The sequence below is a fragment of the Pristiophorus japonicus genome, unplaced genomic scaffold (assembly GCF_044704955.1).
Source record: "Pristiophorus japonicus isolate sPriJap1 unplaced genomic scaffold, sPriJap1.hap1 HAP1_SCAFFOLD_212, whole genome shotgun sequence".
Classification (NCBI taxonomy): Eukaryota; Metazoa; Chordata; class Chondrichthyes; family Pristiophoridae; genus Pristiophorus; species Pristiophorus japonicus.
The window spans coordinates 530,584-553,354 of record NW_027251821.1 but is presented as its reverse complement, the minus strand read 5'-3'; positions in this window follow the sequence as shown (position 1 = coordinate 553,354).

Here is a 22,771-nt window from a genome sequence, read left to right as displayed (position 1 = left end):
AGATACACTAACAGTGAGGTACCAGATACACTAACATTGAGGTACCAGATACACTAACAGTGAGGTACCAGATCCACAAACAGCGAGGTACCAATGACACTAACAGTGAGGTACCAGATACACTAATAGCGAGGTACCAGTGACACAAACAGCGAGGTACCAGATACACTAACAGTGAGGTACCAGATTCACTAACAGCGAGGTACCAGATAAACTAACAGTGAGGTACCAGATACATTAACAGCAAGGTACCAGATACACTAACAGTGAGGTACCAGATACACTAACAGCGAGGTACCAGATACACTAACAGTGAGGTACCAGATACACTAACAGTGAGGTACCAGATACACTAACAGCGAGGTACCAGATACACTAACAGCGAGGTACCAGATACACTAACAGTGAGGTACCAGATACACTAACAGCGAGGTACCAGATACACTAACTGTGAGGTACCAGATACACTAACAGTGAGGTACCAGGGACACTAACAGTGAGGTACCAGATACACTAACAGTGAGGTACCAGGGACACTAACAGTGAGGTACCAGGGACACTAACAGTGAGGTACCAGATACACTAATAGTAAGGTACCAGATACACTAACAGTGAGGTACCAGATACACTAACAGTGAGGTACCAGATGCACTAACAGCGAGGTACCAGATACACTTACAGTGAGGTACCAGATACACTAACAGTGAAGTACCAGATACACTAACAGCGAGGTACCAGATACACTCACAGCGAGGTTCCAGATACACACACAGTGAGGTACCAGATACACTAAGAGTGAGGTACCAGATACACTAACATTGAGGTACCAGATACACTAACAGTGAGGTACCAGATCCACAAACAGCGAGGTACCAGTGACACTAACAGTGAGGTACAAGATACACTAACTGCGAGGTACCAGATGCACTAACTGCGAGATACCAGATACACTAACAGTGAGGTATCAGATACACTAACAGTGAGGTACCAGATACACTAACAGCGAGGTACCAGATACACTAACAGCGAGGTACCAGATACACTAACAGCGAGGTACCTGATACACTAACAGTGAGGGAACAGATACCCTAACAGCGAGGTACCATATACACTAACAGCGAGATTCCAGGGACACTAACAGCGAGGTACCAGATACACTAACAGTGAGGTACCAGATACACTAACTGCGAGGTACCAGATACACTAACAGTGAGGTACCAGATACACTAACAGCGAGGTACCAGATACACTAACAGTGATGGACCAGATACACTAACAGTGATGTACCAGATACACTAACAGCGAGGTACCAGATGCACTAACAGTGAGGTACCAGATACACTAACATTGAGGTACCAGGGACACTAACAGTGAGGTACCAGGGACACTAACAGTGAGGTACCAGATACACTAACAGTGAGGTACCAGATACACTAACAGCGAGGTACCAGATACACTAACAGCGAGGTACCAGATACACTAACAGTGAGGTACCAGATACACTAACAGTGAAGTACCAGATACACTAACAGCGAGGTACCAGATACACTAACAGCGAGGTACCAGATCCACTAACAGTGAGGTTCCAGATACACTAACAGTGAGGTACCAGATACACTAACAGTGAGGTACCAGATACACCATCAGTGAGGTACCAGATACACAAACAGCGAGGTACCAATGACACTAACAGTGAGGTACCAGATACACTAATAGCGAGGTACCAGTGACACTAACAGTGGGGTACAAGATACACTAACTGCGAGGTACCAGATACACTAACAGCGAGGTACCAGATACACTAACAGCGAGGTACCTGATACACTAACAGTGAGGGAACAGATATCCTAACAGCGAGGTACCATATACACTAACAGCGAGATTCCAGGGACACTAACAGCGAGGTACCAGATACGCTAACAGTGAGATACCAGATACATTGACAGCGAGGTACCAGATACACTAACAGTGAGGTACCAGATACACTAACAGCGAGGTACCAGATACACTAACAGCGAGGTACCAGATACACTAAGAGTGAGGTACCAGATACACTAACAGTGAGGTACCAGATACACTAACAGCGAGGTACCAGATACACTAACAGCGAGGTACCAGATACACTAACAGTGAGGTACCAGATACACTAACAGCGAGGTACCAGATACACTAACAGTGAGGTACCAGATACACTAACAGCGAGGTACCAGATACACTAACAGTGAGGTACCAGATACACTAACAGCGAGGTACCAGATACACTAACAGCGAGGTACCAGATACACTAACAGCGAGGTACCAGATACACTAACAGTGAGGTACCAGAGACACTAACAGTGAGGTGCCAGATACACTAACAGCGAGGTACCAGATACACTAACAGCGAGGTACCAGATACACTAACAGTGAGGTACCAGATACACTAACAGTGAGGTACCAGATACACTAACAGCGAGGTACCAGATACACTAACAGTGAGGTACCAGATACACTAACAGTGAGGTACCAGATACACTAACAGCGAGGTACCAGATACACTAACAGTGAAGTACCAGATACACTAACAGCGAGGTACCAGATACACTAACAGCGAGGTACCAGATACACTAACAGTGAGGTACCAGATACACCATCAGTGAGGTACCAGATACACAAACAGCGAGGTACCAATGACACTAACAGTGAGGTAGCAGATACACTAATAGCGAGGTACCAGTGACACTAACAGTGAGGTACAAGATACACTAACTGCGAGGTACCAGATACACTAACAGCAAGGTACCAGATACACTAACAGTGAGGTACCAGATACACTAACAGTGAGGTACCAGATACACTAACAGTGAGGTACAAGATACACTAACAGCGAGGTACCAGATACACTAACAGCGAGGTACCAGATACACTAACAGTGAGGTACCAGATACACTAACAGTGAGGTACCAGATACACTAACAACGAGGTACCAGATACACTAACAGCGAGGTACCAGACACAGTAACAGTGAGGTACCAGATACACGAACAGCGAGATTCCAGATACACTAACAGCGAGGTACCAGATACACAAACAGCGAGATTCCAGGGACACTAACAGTGAGGTACCAGATACAGTAACAGTGAGGTACCAGATACACTAACAGCGAGGTACCAGACACACTAACAGCGAGGTACCAGATACACTAACAGCGAGGTACCAGATACACTAACAGTGAGGTACCAGATACACTAACAGCGAGGTACCAGGGACACTAACAGCGAGGTACCAGATACACTAAAAGCGAGGTACCAGAAACACTAACAGCGAGGTACCAGATACACTAACAGTGAGGTACCAGATACACTAACAGCGAGGTACCAGATACACTAACAGCGAGGTACCAGATACACTAACAGCGAGGTACCAGATACACTAACAGTGAGGTGCCAGAGATACTAACAGCGAGGTACCAGATACACTAACAGCGAGGTACCAGATACACTAACAGTGAGGTACCAGATACACTAACAGTGAGGTACCAGATACACTAACAGCGAGGTACCAGATACACTGACAGTGAGGTACCAGATACACTAACAGTGAGGTACCAGATACACTAACAGCGAGGTACCAGATACACTAACAGTGAGGTACCAGATACACTAACAGTGAGGTACCAGGGACACTAACAGTGAGGTACCAGATACACTAACAGTGAGGTACCAGGGACACTAACAGTGAGGTACGAGGGACACTAACAATGAGGTACCAGATACACTAATAGTAAGGTACCAGATACTCTAACAGTGAGGAAACAGATACACTAACAGCGAGGTACCAGATACACTAACAGTGAGGTACCAGATACACTAACAGTGAAGTACCAAATACACTAACAGCGAGGTACCAGATACACTCACAGCGAGGTTCCAGATACACTAACAGTGAGGTACCAGATACACTAACAGTGAGGTACCAGATACACTAACATTGAGGTACCAGATACACTAACAGTGAGGTACCAGATCCACAAACAGCGAGGTACCAATGACACTAACAGTGAGGTACCAGATACACTAATAGCGAGGTACCAGTGACACAAACAGCGAGGTACCAGATACACTAACAGTGAGGTACCAGATTCACTAACAGCGAGGTACCAGATAAACTAACAGTGAGGTACCAGATACATTAACAGCAAGGTACCAGATACACTAACAGTGAGGTACCAGATACACTAACAGCGAGGTACCAGATACACTAACAGTGAGGTACCAGATACACTAACAGTGAGGTACCAGATACACTAACAGCGAGGTACCAGATACACTAACAGCGAGGTACCAGATACACTAACAGTGAGGTACCAGATACACTAACAGCGAGGTACCAGATACACTAACTGTGAGGTACCAGATACACTAACAGTGAGGTACCAGGGACACTAACAGTGAGGTACCAGATACACTAACAGTGAGGTACCAGGGACACTAACAGTGAGGTACCAGGGACACTAACAGTGAGGTACCAGATACACTAATAGTAAGGTACCAGATACACTAACAGTGAGGTACCAGATACACTAACAGTGAGGTACCAGATGCACTAACAGCGAGGTACCAGATACACTTACAGTGAGGTACCAGATACACTAACAGTGAAGTACCAGATACACTAACAGCGAGGTACCAGATACACTCACAGCGAGGTTCCAGATACACACACAGTGAGGTACCAGATACACTAAGAGTGAGGTACCAGATACACTAACATTGAGGTACCAGATACACTAACAGTGAGGTACCAGATCCACAAACAGCGAGGTACCAGTGACACTAACAGTGAGGTACAAGATACACTAACTGCGAGGTACCAGATGCACTAACTGCGAGATACCAGATACACTAACAGTGAGGTATCAGATACACTAACAGTGAGGTACCAGATACACTAACAGCGAGGTACCAGATACACTAACAGCGAGGTACCAGATACACTAACAGCGAGGTACCTGATACACTAACAGTGAGGGAACAGATACCCTAACAGCGAGGTACCATATACACTAACAGCGAGATTCCAGGGACACTAACAGCGAGGTACCAGATACACTAACAGTGAGGTACCAGATACACTAACTGCGAGGTACCAGATACACTAACAGTGAGGTATCAGATACACTAACAGCGAGGTACCAGATACACTAACAGTGATGGACCAGATACACTAACAGTGATGTACCAGATACACTAACAGCGAGGTACCAGATGCACTAACAGTGAGGTACCAGATACACTAACATTGAGGTACCAGGGACACTAACAGTGAGGTACCAGGGACACTAACAGTGAGGTACCAGATACACTAACAGTGAGGTACCAGATACACTAACAGCGAGGTACCAGATACACTAACAGCGAGGTACCAGATACACTAACAGTGAGGTACCAGATACACTAACAGTGAAGTACCAGATACACTAACAGCGAGGTACCAGATACACTAACAGCGAGGTACCAGATCCACTAACAGTGAGGTTCCAGATACACTAACAGTGAGGTACCAGATACACTAACAGTGAGGTACCAGATACACCATCAGTGAGGTACCAGATACACAAACAGCGAGGTACCAATGACACTAACAGTGAGGTACCAGATACACTAATAGCGAGGTACCAGTGACACTAACAGTGGGGTACAAGATACACTAACTGCGAGGTACCAGATACACTAACAGCGAGGTACCAGATACACTAACAGCGAGGTACCTGATACACTAACAGTGAGGGAACAGATACCCTAACAGCGAGGTACCATATACACTAACAGCGAGATTCCAGGGACACTAACAGCGAGGTACCAGATACGCTAACAGTGAGATACCAGATACATTGACAGCGAGGTACCAGATACACTAACAGTGAGGTACCAGATACACTAACAGCGAGGTACCAGATACACTAACAGCGAGGTACCAGATACACTAAGAGTGAGGTACCAGATACACTAACAGTGAGGTACCAGATACACTAACAGCGAGGTACCAGATACACTAACAGCGAGGTACCAGATACACTAACAGTGAGGTACCAGATACACTAACAGCGAGGTACCAGATACACTAACAGTGAGGTACCAGATACACTAACAGCGAGGTACCAGATACACTAACAGTGAGGTACCAGATACACTAACAGCGAGGTACCAGATACACTAACAGCGAGGTACCAGATACACTAACAGCGAGGTACCAGATACACTAACAGTGAGGTACCAGAGACACTAACAGTGAGGTGCCAGATACACTAACAGCGAGGTACCAGATACACTAACAGCGAGGTACCAGATACACTAACAGTGAGGTACCAGATACACTAACAGTGAGGTACCAGATACACTAACAGCGAGGTACCAGATACACTAACAGTGAGGTACCAGATACACTAACAGTGATGTACCAGATACACTAACAGCGAGGTACCAGATACACTAACAGTGAGGTACCAGATACACTAACAGTGAGGTACCAGGGACAATAACAGTGAGGTACCAGATAACCTAACAGTGAGGTACCAGGGACACTAACAGTGAGGTACCAGGGACACTAACAATGAGGTACCAGATACACTAATAGTAAGGTACCAGATACTCTAACAGTGAGGGAACAGATACACTAACAGCGAGGTACCAGATACACTCACAGCGAGGTTCCAGATACACTAAGAGTGAGGTACCAGATACACTAACAGTGAGGTACCAGATACACTAACAGCGAGGTACCAGATACACTAACAGCGAGGTACCAGATACACTAACAGTGAGGTACCAGATACACTAACAGGGAGGTACCAGATACACTAACAGCGAGGTACCAGATACACTAACAGCGAGGTACCAGATACACTAAGAGTGAGGTACCAGATACACTAACAGTGAGGTACCAGATACACTAACAGCGAGGTACCAGATACACTAATAGCGAGGTACCAGATACACTAACAGTGAGGTACCAGATACACTAACAGCGAGGTACCAGGGACACTAACAGCGAGGTACCAGATACACTAACAGCGAGGTACCAGATACACTAACAGTGAGGTACCAGATACACCATCAGTGAGGTACCAGATACACAAACAGCGAGGTACCAATGACACTAACAGTGAGGTACCAGATACACTAATAGCGAGGTACCAGTGACACTAACAGTGGGGTACAAGATACACTAACTGCGAGGTACCAGATACACTAACAGCGAGGTACCAGATACACTAACAGCGAGGTACCTGATACACTAACAGTGAGGGAACAGATACCCTAACAGCGAGGTACCATATACACTAACAGCGAGATTCCAGGGACACTAACAGCGAGGTACCAGATACGCTAACAGTGAGATACCAGATACATTGACAGCGAGGTACCAGATATACTAACAGTGAGGTACCAGATACACTAACAGCGAGGTACCAGATACACTAACAGCGAGGTACCAGATACACTAAGAGTGAGGTACCAGATACACTAACAGTGAGGTACCAGATACACTAACAGCGAGGTACCAGATACACTAACAGCGAGGTACCAGATACACTAACAGTGAGTTACCAGATACACTAACAGCGAGGTACCAGATACACTAACAGTGAGGTACCAGATACACTAACAGCGAGGTACCAGATACACTAACAGTGAGGTACCAGATACACTAACAGCGAGGTACCAGATACACTAACAGCGAGGTACCAGATACACTAACAGCGAGGTACCAGATACACTAACAGTGAGGTACCAGAGACACTAACAGTGAGGTGCCAGATACACTAACAGCGAGGTACCAGATACACTAACAGTGAGGTACCAGATACACTAACAGTGAGGTACCAGATACACTAACAGCGAGGTACCAGATACACTAACAGTGAGGTACCAGATACACTAACAGTGAGGTACCAGATACACTAACAGTGAGGTACCAGATACACTAACAGTGAGGTACCAGATACACTAACAGTGAGGTACCAGGGACAATAACAGTGAGGTACCAGATACACTAACAGTGAGGTACCAGGGACACTAACAGTGAGGTACCAGGGACACTAACAATGAGGTACCAGATACACTAATAGTAAGGTACCAGATACTCTAACAGTGAGGGAACAGATACACTAACAGCGAGGTACCAGATACACTCACAGCGAGGTTCCAGATACACTAAGAGTGAGGTACCAGATACACTAACAGTGAGGTACCAGATACACTAACAGCGAGGTACCAGATACACTAACAGCGAGGTACCAGATACACTAACAGTGAGGTACCAGATACACTAACAGGGAGGTACCAGATACACTAACAGCGAGGTACCAGATACACTAACAGCGAGGTACCAGATACACTAAGAGTGAGGTACCAGATACACTAACAGTGAGGTACCAGATACACTAACAGCGAGGTACCAGATACACTAATAGCGAGGTACCAGATACACTAACAGTGAGGTACCAGATACACTAACAGCGAGGTACCAGGGACACTAACAGCGAGGTACCAGATACACTAACAGCGAGGTACCAGATACACTAACAGCGAGGTACCAGATACACTAACAGTGAGGTACCAGATACACTAGCAGCGAGGTACCAGATACACTAACAGCGAGGTACCAGATACACTAACAGCGAGGTACCAGATACACTAACAGTGAGGTACCAGATACACTAACAGCGAGGTACCAGGGACACTAACAGCGAGGTACCAGATACACTAAAAGCGAGGTACCAGAAACACTAACAGCGAGGTACCAGATACACTAACAGTGAGGTACCAGATACACTAACAGCGAGGTACCAGATACACTAACAGCGAGGTACCAGATACACTAACAGCGAGGTACCAGATACACTAACAGTGAGGTGCCAGAGATACTAACAGCGAGGTACCAGATACACTAACAGCGAGGTACCAGATACACTAACAGTGAGGTACCAGATACACTAACAGTGAGGTACCAGATACACTAACAGCGAGGTACCAGATACACTAACAGTGAGGTACCAGATACACTAACAGTGAGGTACCAGATACACTAACAGCGAGGTACCAGATACACTAACAGTGAGGTACCAGATACACTAACAGTGAGGTACCAGGGACACTAACAGTGAGGTACCAGATACACTAACAGTGAGGTACCACAGACACTAACAGTGAGGTACGAGGGACACTAACAATGAGGTACCAGATACACTAATAGTAAGGTACCAGATACTCTAACAGTGAGGGAACAGATACACTAACAGCGAGGTACCAGATACACTAACAGTGAGGTACCAGATACACTAACAGTGAAGTACCAAATACACTAACAGCGAGGTACCAGATACACTCACAGCGAGGTTCCAGATACACTAACAGTGAGGTACCAGATACACTAACAGTGAGGTACCAGATACACTAACATTGAGGTACCAGATACACTAACAGTGAGGTACCAGATCCACAAACAGCGAGGTACCAATGACACTAACAGTGAGGTACCAGATACACTAACAGTGAGGTACCAGATACACTAACAGCGAGGTACCAGATACACTAACAGCGAGGTACCAGATACACTAACAGTGAGGTACCAGATACACTAACAGTGAAGTACCAGATACACTAACAGCGAGGTACCAGATACACTAACAGCGAGGTACCAGATCCACTAACAGTGAGGTTCCAGATACACTAACAGTGAGGTACCAGATACACTAACAGTGAGGTACCAGATACACCATCAGTGAGGTACCAGATACACAAACAGCGAGGTACCAATGACACTAACAGTGAGGTACCAGATACACTAATAGCGAGGTACCAGTGACACTAACAGTGGGGTACAAGATACACTAACTGCGAGGTACCAGATACACTAACAGCGAGGTACCAGATACACTAACAGCGAGGTACCTGATACACTAACAGTGAGGGAACAGATACCCTAACAGCGAGGTACCATATACACTAACAGCGAGATTCCAGGGACACTAACAGCGAGGTACCAGATACGCTAACAGTGAGATACCAGATACATTGACAGCGAGGTACCAGATACACTAACAGTGAGGTACCAGATACACTAACAGCGAGGTACCAGATACACTAACAGCGAGGTACCAGATACACTAAGAGTGAGGTACCAGATACACTAACAGTGAGGTACCAGATACACTAACAGCGAGGTACCAGATACACTAACAGCGAGGTACCAGATACACTAACAGTGAGGTACCAGATACACTAACAGCGAGGTACCAGATACACTAACAGTGAGGTACCAGATACACTAACAGCGAGGTACCAGATACACTAACAGTGAGGTACCAGATACACTAACAGCGAGGTACCAGATACACTAACAGCGAGGTACCAGATACACTAACAGCGAGGTACCAGATACACTAACAGTGAGGTACCAGAGACACTAACAGTGAGGTGCCAGATACACTAACAGCGAGGTACCAGATACACTAACAGCGAGGTACCAGATACACTAACAGTGAGGTACCAGATACACTAACAGTGAGGTACCAGATACACTAACAGCGAGGTACCAGATACACTAACAGTGAGGTACCAGATACACTAACAGTGAGGTACCAGATACACTAACAGCGAGGTACCAGATACACTAACAGTGAGGTACCAGATACACTAACAGTGAGGTACCAGGGACAATAACAGTGAGGTACCAGATACACTAACAGTGAGGTACCAGGGACACTAACAGTGAGGTACCAGGGACACTAACAATGAGGTACCAGATACACTAATAGTAAGGTACCAGATACTCTAACAGTGAGGGAACAGATACACTAACAGCGAGGTACCAGATACACTCACAGCGAGGTTCCAGATACACTAAGAGTGAGGTACCAGATACACTAACAGTGAGGTACCAGATACACTAACAGCGAGGTACCAGATACACTAACAGCGAGGTACCAGATACACTAACAGTGAGGTACCAGATACACTAACAGGGAGGTACCAGATACACTAACAGCGAGGTACCAGATACACTAACAGCGAGGTACCAGATACACTAAGAGTGAGGTACCAGATACACTAACAGTGAGGTACCAGATACACTAACAGCGAGGTACCAGATACACTAATAGCGAGGTACCAGATACACTAACAGTGAGGTACCAGATACACTAACAGCGAGGTACCAGGGACACTAACAGCGAGGTACCAGATACACTAACAGCGAGGTACCAGATACACTAACAGTGAGGTACCAGATACACCATCAGTGAGGTACCAGATACACAAACAGCGAGGTACCAATGACACTAACAGTGAGGTACCAGATACACTAATAGCGAGGTACCAGTGACACTAACAGTGGGGTACAAGATACACTAACTGCGAGGTACCAGATACACTAACAGCGAGGTACCAGATACACTAACAGCGAGGTACCTGATACACTAACAGTGAGGGAACAGATACCCTAACAGCGAGGTACCATATACACTAACAGCGAGATTCCAGGGACACTAACAGCGAGGTACCAGATACGCTAACAGTGAGATACCAGATACATTGACAGCGAGGTACCAGATATACTAACAGTGAGGTACCAGATACACTAACAGCGAGGTACCAGATACACTAACAGCGAGGTACCAGATACACTAAGAGTGAGGTACCAGATACACTAACAGTGAGGTACCAGATACACTAACAGCGAGGTACCAGATACACTAACAGCGAGGTACCAGATACACTAACAGTGAGTTACCAGATACACTAACAGCGAGGTACCAGATACACTAACAGTGAGGTACCAGATACACTAACAGCGAGGTACCAGATACACTAACAGTGAGGTACCAGATACACTAACAGCGAGGTACCAGATACACTAACAGCGAGGTACCAGATACACTAACAGCGAGGTACCAGATACACTAACAGTGAGGTACCAGAGACACTAACAGTGAGGTGCCAGATACACTAACAGCGAGGTACCAGATACACTAACAGTGAGGTACCAGATACACTAACAGTGAGGTACCAGATACACTAACAGCGAGGTACCAGATACACTAACAGTGAGGTACCAGATACACTAACAGTGAGGTACCAGATACACTAACAGTGAGGTACCAGATACACTAACAGTGAGGTACCAGATACACTAACAGTGAGGTACCAGGGACAATAACAGTGAGGTACCAGATACACTAACAGTGAGGTACCAGGGACACTAACAGTGAGGTACCAGGGACACTAACAATGAGGTACCAGATACACTAATAGTAAGGTACCAGATACTCTAACAGTGAGGGAACAGATACACTAACAGCGAGGTACCAGATACACTCACAGCGAGGTTCCAGATACACTAAGAGTGAGGTACCAGATACACTAACAGTGAGGTACCAGATACACTAACAGCGAGGTACCAGATACACTAACAGCGAGGTACCAGATACACTAACAGTGAGGTACCAGATACACTAACAGGGAGGTACCAGATACACTAACAGCGAGGTACCAGATACACTAACAGCGAGGTACCAGATACACTAAGAGTGAGGTACCAGATACACTAACAGTGAGGTACCAGATACACTAACAGCGAGGTACCAGATACACTAATAGCGAGGTACCAGATACACTAACAGTGAGGTACCAGATACACTAACAGCGAGGTACCAGGGACACTAACAGCGAGGTACCAGATACACTAACAGCGAGGTACCAGATACACTAACAGCGAGGTACCAGATACACTAACAGTGAGGTACCAGATACACTAGCAGCGAGGTACCAGATACACTAACAGCGAGGTACCAGATACACTAACAGCGAGGTACCAGATACACTAACAGTGAGGTACCAGATACACTAACAGCGAGGTACCAGGGACACTAACAGCGAGGTACCAGATACACTAAAAGCGAGGTACCAGAAACACTAACAGCGAGGTACCAGATACACTAACAGTGAGGTACCAGATACACTAACAGCGAGGTACCAGATACACTAACAGCGAGGTACCAGATACACTAACAGCGAGGTACCAGATACACTAACAGTGAGGTGCCAGAGATACTAACAGCGAGGTACCAGATACACTAACAGCGAGGTACCAGATACACTAACAGTGAGGTACCAGATACACTAACAGTGAGGTACCAGATACACTAACAGCGAGGTACCAGATACACTAACAGTGAGGTACCAGATACACTAACAGTGAGGTACCAGATACACTAACAGCGAGGTACCAGATACACTAACAGTGAGGTACCAGATACACTAACAGTGAGGTACCAGGGACACTAACAGTGAGGTACCAGATACACTAACAGTGAGGTACCACAGACACTAACAGTGAGGTACGAGGGACACTAACAATGAGGTACCAGATACACTAATAGTAAGGTACCAGATACTCTAACAGTGAGGGAACAGATACACTAACAGCGAGGTACCAGATACACTAACAGTGAGGTACCAGATACACTAACAGTGAAGTACCAAATACACTAACAGCGAGGTACCAGATACACTCACAGCGAGGTTCCAGATACACTAACAGTGAGGTACCAGATACACTAACAGTGAGGTACCAGATACACTAACATTGAGGTACCAGATACACTAACAGTGAGGTACCAGATCCACAAACAGCGAGGTACCAATGACACTAACAGTGAGGTACCAGATACACTAATAGCGAGGTACCAGTGACACAAACAGCGAGGTACCAGATACACTAACAGTGAGGTACCAGATTCACTAACAGCGAGGTACCAGATAAACTAACAGTGAGGTACCAGATACATTAACAGCAAGGTACCAGATACACTAACAGTGAGGTACCAGATACACTAACAGCGAGGTACCAGATACACTAACAGTGAGGTACCAGATACACTAACAGTGAGGTACCAGATACACTAACAGCGAGGTACCAGATACACTAACAGCGAGGTACCAGATACACTAACAGTGAGGTACCAGATACACTAACAGCGAGGTACCAGATACACTAACTGTGAGGTACCAGATACACTAACAGTGAGGTACCAGGGACACTAACAGTGAGGTACCAGATACACTAACAGTGAGGTACCAGGGACACTAACAGTGAGGTACCAGGGACACTAACAGTGAGGTACCAGATACACTAATAGTAAGGTACCAGATACACTAACAGTGAGGTACCAGATACACTAACAGTGAGGTACCAGATGCACTAACAGCGAGGTACCAGATACACTTACAGTGAGGTACCAGATACACTAACAGTGAAGTACCAGATACACTAACAGCGAGGTACCAGATACACTCACAGCGAGGTTCCAGATACACACACAGTGAGGTACCAGATACACTAAGAGTGAGGTACCAGATACACTAACATTGAGGTACCAGATACACTAACAGTGAGGTACCAGATCCACAAACAGCGAGGTACCAGTGACACTAACAGTGAGGTACAAGATACACTAACTGCGAGGTACCAGATGCACTAACTGCGAGATACCAGATACACTAACAGTGAGGTATCAGATACACTAACAGTGAGGTACCAGATACACTAACAGCGAGGTACCAGATACACTAACAGCGAGGTACCAGATACACTAACAGCGAGGTACCTGATACACTAACAGTGAGGGAACAGATACCCTAACAGCGAGGTACCATATACACTAACAGCGAGATTCCAGGGACACTAACAGCGAGGTACCAGATACACTAACAGTGAGGTACCAGATACACTAACTGCGAGGTACCAGATACACTAACAGTGAGGTACCAGATACACTAACAGCGAGGTACCAGATACACTAACAGTGATGGACCAGATACACTAACAGTGATGTAACAGATACACTAACAGCGAGGTACCAGATGCACTAACAGTGAGGTACCAGATACACTAACATTGAGGTACCAGGGACACTAACAGTGAGGTACCAGGGACACTAACAGTGAGGTACCAGATACACTAACAGTGAGGTACCAGATACACTAACAGCGAGGTACCAGATACACTAACAGCGAGGTACCAGATACACTAACAGTGAGGTACCAGATACACTAACAGTGAAGTACCAGATACACTAACAGCGAGGTACCAGATACACTAACAGCGAGGTACCAGATCCACTAACAGTGAGGTTCCAGATACACTAACAGTGAGGTACCAGATACACTAACAGTGAGGTACCAGATACACCATCAGTGAGGTACCAGATACACAAACAGCGAGGTACCAATGACACTAACAGTGAGGTACCAGATACACTAATAGCGAGGTACCAGTGACACTAACAGTGGGGTACAAGATACACTAACTGCGAGGTACCAGATACACTAACAGCGAGGTACCAGATACACTAACAGCGAGGTACCTGATACACTAACAGTGAGGGAACAGATATCCTAACAGCGAGGTACCATATACACTAACAGCGAGATTCCAGGGACACTAACAGCGAGGTACCAGATACGCTAACAGTGAGATACCAGATACATTGACAGCGAGGTACCAGATACACTAACAGTGAGGTACCAGATACACTAACAGCGAGGTACCAGATACACTAACAGCGAGGTACCAGATACACTAAGAGTGAGGTACCAGATACACTAACAGTGAGGTACCAGATACACTAACAGCGAGGTACCAGATACACTAACAGCGAGGTACCAGATACACTAACAGTGAGGTACCAGATACACTAACAGCGAGGTACCAGATACACTAACAGTGAGGTACCAGATACACTAACAGCGAGGTACCAGATACACTAACAGTGAGGTACCAGATACACTAACAGCGAGGTACCAGATACACTAACAGCGAGGTACCAGATACACTAACAGCGAGGTACCAGATACACTAACAGTGAGGTACCAGAGACACTAACAGTGAGGTGCCAGATACACTAACAGCGAGGTACCAGATACACTAACAGCGAGGTACCAGATACACTAACAGTGAGGTACCAGATACACTAACAGTGAGGTACCAGATACACTAACAGCGAGGTACCAGATACACTAACAGTGAGGTACCAGATACACTAACAGTGAGGTACCAGATACACTAACAGCGAGGTACCAGATACACTAACAGTGAGGTACCAGATACACTAACAGTGAGGTACCAGGGACAATAACAGTGAGGTACCAGATACACTAACAGTGAGGTACCAGGGACACTAACAGTGAGGTACCAGGGACACTAACAATGAGGTACCAGATACACTAATAGTAAGGTACCAGATACTCTAACAGTGAGGGAACAGATACACTAACAGCGAGGTACCAGATACACTCACAGCGAGGTTCCAGATACACTAAGAGTGAGGTACCAGATACACTAACAGTGAGGTACCAGATACACTAACAGCGAGGTACCAGATACACTAACAGCGAGGTACCAGATACACTAACAGTGAGGTACCAGATACACTAACAGGGAGGTACCAGATACACTAACAGCGAGGTACCAGATACACTAACAGCGAGGTACCAGATACACTAAGAGTGAGGTACCAGATACACTAACAGTGAGGTACCAGATACACTAACAGCGAGGTACCAGATACACTAATAGCGAGGTACCAGATACACTAACAGTGAGGTACCAGATACACTAACAGCGAGGTACCAGGGACACTAACAGCGAGGTACCAGATACACTAACAGCGAGGTACCAGATACACTAACAGCGAGGTACCAGATACACTAACAGTGAGGTACCAGATACACTAGCAGCGAGGTACCAGATACACTAACAGCGAGGTACCAGATACACTAACAGCGAGGTACCAGATACACTAACAGTGAGGTACCAGAGACACTAACAGTGAGGTACCAGATACACTAACAGCGAGGTACCAGATACACTAACAGCGAGGTACCAGATACACTAACAGTGAGGTGCCAGATACACTAACAGTGAGGTACCAGATACACTAACAGCGAGGTACCAGATACACTAACAGTGAGGTACCAGATACACTAACAGTGAGGGAACAGATACACTAACAGCGAGGTACCAGATACACTAACAGTGAGGTACCAGATACACTAACAGTGAAGTACCAGATACACTAACAGCGAGGTACCAGATACACTAACAGTGAGGTACCAGATACACTAACAGTGAGGTACCAGATACACTAACATTGAGGTACCAGATACACTAACAGTGAGGTACCAGATCCACAAACAGCGAGGTACCAATGACACTAACAGTGAGGTACCAGATACACTAATAGCGAGGTACCAGTGACACTAACAGCGAGGTACCAGATACACTAACAGTGAGGTACCAGATTCACTAACAGCGAGGTACCAGATAAACTAACAGTGAGGTACCAGATACATTAACAGCAAGGTACCAGATACACTAACAGTGAGGTACCAGATACACTAACAGCGAGGTACCAGATACAATAATAGTGAGGTACCAGATACACTAACAGTGAGGTACCAGATACACTAACAGCGAGGTACCAGATACACTAACAGTGAGGTACCAGAGACTCTAACAGTGAGGTACCAGATACACTAACAGCGAGGTACCAGATACACTAACAGCGAGGTACCAGATACACTAACAGTGAGGTACCAGATACACTAACAGTGAGGTACCAGATACACTAACAGCGAGGTACCAGATACACTAACAGTGAGGCACCAGATACACTAACAGTGAGGTACCAGGGACACTAACAGTGAGGTACCAGATACACTAACAGTGAGGTACCAGGGACACTAACAGTGAGGTACCAGATACACTAACAGTGAGGTACCAGATACACTAACAGCGAGGTACCAGATACTCTAACAGTGAGGTACCAGATACACTAACAATGAAGTACCAGATACACTAACAGCGAGGTACCAGATACACTCACAGCGAGGTTCCAGATACACTAACAGTGAGGTACCAGATACACTAAGAGTGAGGTACCTGATACACTAACATTGAGGTACCAGATGCACTAACAGTGAGGTACCAGATCCACAAACAGCGAGGTACCAATGACACTAACAGTGAGGTACCAGATACACTAATAGCGAGGTACCAGTGACACTAACAGTGAGGTACCAGATACACTAACAGTGAGGTACCAGATTCACTAACAGCGAGGTACCAGATAAACTAACAGTGAGGTACCAGATACACTAACAGCATGGTACCAGATACACTAACAGTGAGGTACAAGATACACTAACAGCGAGGTACCAGATACACTAACAGCGAGGTACCAGATACACTAACAGTGAGGTACCAGATACACTAACAGTGAGGTACCAGATACACTAACAACGAGGTACCAGATACACTAACAGCGAGGTACCAGACACAGTAACAGTGAGGTACAAGATATACTAACAGCGAGGTACCAGATACACTAACAGCGAGATTCCAGATACACTAACAGCGAGATTCCAGGGACACTAACAGTGAGGTAACAGGTACACTAACAGTGAAGTACCAGATACACTAACAGCGAGGTACCAGATACACTCACAGCGAGGTTCCAGATACACTAACAGTGAGGTACCAGATACACTAAGAGTGAGGTACCTGATACACTAACAGTGAGGTACCAGATACACTAACAGCGAGGTACCAGATACACTAACAGCGAGGTACCAGATACACTAACAGTGAGGTACCAGATACACTAACAGGGAGGTACCAGATACACTAACAGCGAGGTACCAGATACACTAACAGCGAGGTACCAGATACACTAAGAGTGAGGTACCAGATACACTAACAGTGAGGTACCAGATACACTAACAGCGAGGTACCAGATACACTAATAGCGAGGTACCAGATACACTAACAGTGAGGTACCAGATACACTAACAGCGAGGTACCAGGGACACTAACAGCGAGGTACCAGATACACTAACAGCGAGGTACCAGATACACTAACAGCGAGGTACCAGATACACTAACAGTGAGGTACCAGATACACTAGCAGCGAGGTACCAGATACACTAACAGCGAGGTACCAGATACACTAACAGCGAGGTACCAGATACACTAACAGTGAGGTACCAGAGACACTAACAGTGAGGTACCAGATACACTAACAGCGAGGTACCAGATACACTAACAGCGAGGTACCAGATACACTAACAGTGAGGTGCCAGATACACTAACAGTGAGGTACCAGATACACTAACAGCGAGGTACCAGATACACTAACAGTGAGGTACCAGATACACTAACAGTGAGGTACCAGATACACTAACAGCGAGGTACCAGATACACTAACAGTGAGTTACCAGATACACTAACAGTGAGGTACCAGGGACACTAACAGTGAGGTACCAGATACACTAACAGTGAGGTACCAGGGACACTAACAGTGAGGTACCAGGGACACTAACAATGAGGTACCAGATACACTAATAGTAAGGTACCAGATACTCTAACAGTGAGGGAACAGATACACTAACAGCGAGGTACCAGATACACTAACAGTGAGGTACCAGATACACTAACAGTGAAGTACCAGATACACTAACAGCGAGGTACCAGATACACTAACAGTGAGGTACCAGATACACTAACAGTGAGGTACCAGATACACTAACATTGAGGTACCAGATACACTAACAGTGAGGTACCAGATCCACAAACAGCGAGGCACCAATGACACTAACAGTGAGGTACCAGATACACTAATAGCGAGGTACCAGTGACACTAACAGCGAGGTACCAGATACACTAACAGTGAGGTACCAGATTCACTAACAGCGAGGTACCAGATAAACTAACAGTGAGGTACCAGATACATTAACAGCAAGGTACCAGATACACTAACAGTGAGGTACCAGATACACTAACAGCGAGGTACCAGATACAATAATAGTGAGGTACCAGATACACTAACAGTGAGGTACCAGATACACTAACAGCGAGGTACCAGATACACTAACAGTGAGGTACCAGAGACTCTAACAGTGAGGTACCAGATACACTAACAGCGAGGTACCAGATACACTAACAGCGAGGTACCAGATACACTAACAGTGAGGTACCAGATACACGAACAGTGAGGTACCAGATACACTAACAGCGAGGTACCAGATACACTAACAGTGAGGCACCAGATACACTAACAGTGAGGTACCAGGGACACTAACAGTGAGGTACCAGATACACTAACAGTGAGGTACCAGGGACACTAACAGTGAGGTACCAGATACACTAACAGTGAGGTACCAGATACACTAACAGCGAGGTACCAGATACTCTAACAGTGAGGTACCAGATACACTAACAGTGAAGTACCAGATACACTAACAGCGAGGTACCAGATACACTCACAGCGAGGTTCCAGATACACTAACAGTGAGGTACCAGATACACTAAGAGTGAGGTACCTGATACACTAACATTGAGGTACCAGATGCACTAACAGTGAGGTACCAGATCCACAAACAGCGAGGTACCAATGACACTAACAGTGAGGTACCAGATACACTAATAGCGAGGTACCAGTGACACTAACAGTGAGGTACCAGATACACTAACAGTGAGGTACCAGATTCACTAACAGCGAGGTACCAGATAAACTAACAGTGAGGTACCAGATACACTAACAGCATGGTACCAGATACACTAACAGTGAGGTACAAGATACACTAACAGCGAGGTACCAGATACACTAACAGCGAGGTACCAGATACACTAACAGTGAGGTACCAGATACACTAACAGTGAGGTACCAGATACACTAACAACGAGGTACCAGATACAGTAACAGCGAGGTACCAGACACAGTAACAGTGAGGTACAAGATACACTAACAGCGAGGTACCAGATACACTAACAGCGAGATTCCAGATACACTAACAGCGAGATTCCAGGGACACTAACAGTGAGGTAACAGGTACACTAACAGTGAGGTACCAGATACACTAACAGCGAGGTACCAAATACACTAACAGCGAGATTCCAGGGACACTAACAGTGAGGTACCAGATACACTAACAGTGAGGGACCAGATACACTAACAGTGAGGTACCAGATACACTAAGAGTGAGGTACCAGATACACTAACAGTGAGGTACCAGATACACGAACAGCGAGATTCCAGATACACTAACAGCGAGGTACCAGATACACAAACAGCGAGATTCCAGGGACACTAACAGTGAGGTACCAGATACAGTAACAGTGAGGTACCAGATACACTAACAGCGAGGTACCAGACACACTAACAGTGAGGTACCAGATACACTAACAGTGAGGTACCAGATACACTAACAGCGAGATTCCAGATACACTAAAAGCGAGATTCCAGGGACACTAACAGTGAGGTACGAGATACACTAACAGTGAGGTACCAGATACACTAACAGCGAGGTACCAGATACACTAACAGTGAGGTACCAGATACACTAACAGTGAGATACGAGATATACTAACAGTGAGGTACCAGATACACTAACAGTGAGGTACCAGATACACTAACAGCGAGGTACCAGATACACTAACAGCGAGGTACCAGATACACTAACAGTGAGGTACCAGATACACTAACAGCGAGGTACCAGATACACTAACAGTGAGATACCAGATACACTAACAGCGAGGTACCAGATACACTAACAGTGAGGTACCAGATACACTAACAGCGAGGTACCAGATACACTAACAGTGAGGTACCAGGGACACTGACAGTGAGGTACCAGATACACGAACAGTGAGGTACCAGATACACTAACAGCGAGGTACCAGATACACTAACAGTGAGGTACCAGGGACACTGACAGTGAGGTACCAGATACACTAACAGTGGGGTACCAGATACACTAAAAGTGAGGTACCAGATACACTAACAGTGAGGTACCAGATACACTAACAGTGAGGTACCAGATACACTAACAGTGAGGTACCAGATACACTAACAGCATGGTACCAGATACACTAACAGCGAGGTACCAGGGACACTAACAGCGAGGTACCAGATACACTAACAGCGAGGTACCAGATATACTAACAGCGAGGTACCAGATACACTAACAGCGAGGTACCACATAAACTAACAGCGAGGTACCACATACACTAACAGCGAGGTACCTGATACACTAACAGTGAGGTACCAGATACACTAACAGTGAGGTACCAGATACACTAACAATGAGGTACTAGGGAACCTAACAGTGAGGTACCAGATCCACTAACATCGAGGTACCAGATACACTAACAGTGAGGTACCAGATACACGAACAGTGAGCTACGAGATACACTAACAGCGAGGTACCATATACATTAACAGCGAGGTACCAGATACACTAACAGTGAGGTACCAGATACACTAACAGTGAGCGACCAGAGACACTAACAGTGATGTACCAGATACACTAACAGCGAGGTACCAGATACATTAACAGTGAGGTACCAGATACACTAACAGCGAGGTACCAGATACACTAACAGTGAGGTACCAGATACACTAACAGCGAGCTACCAGATACACTAACAGTGAGGTACCAGATACACTAACATTGAGGTACCAGATACACTAACAGTGAGGTACCAGATCCACAAACAGCGAGGTACCAATGACACTAACAGTGAGGTACCAGATACACGAATAGCAAGGTACCAGTGACACTAACGGTGAGGTACCAGATACACTAACAGTGAGGTACCAGATTCACTAACAGCGAGGTACCAGATAAACTAACAGTGAGGTACCAGATACACTAACAGCAAGGTACCA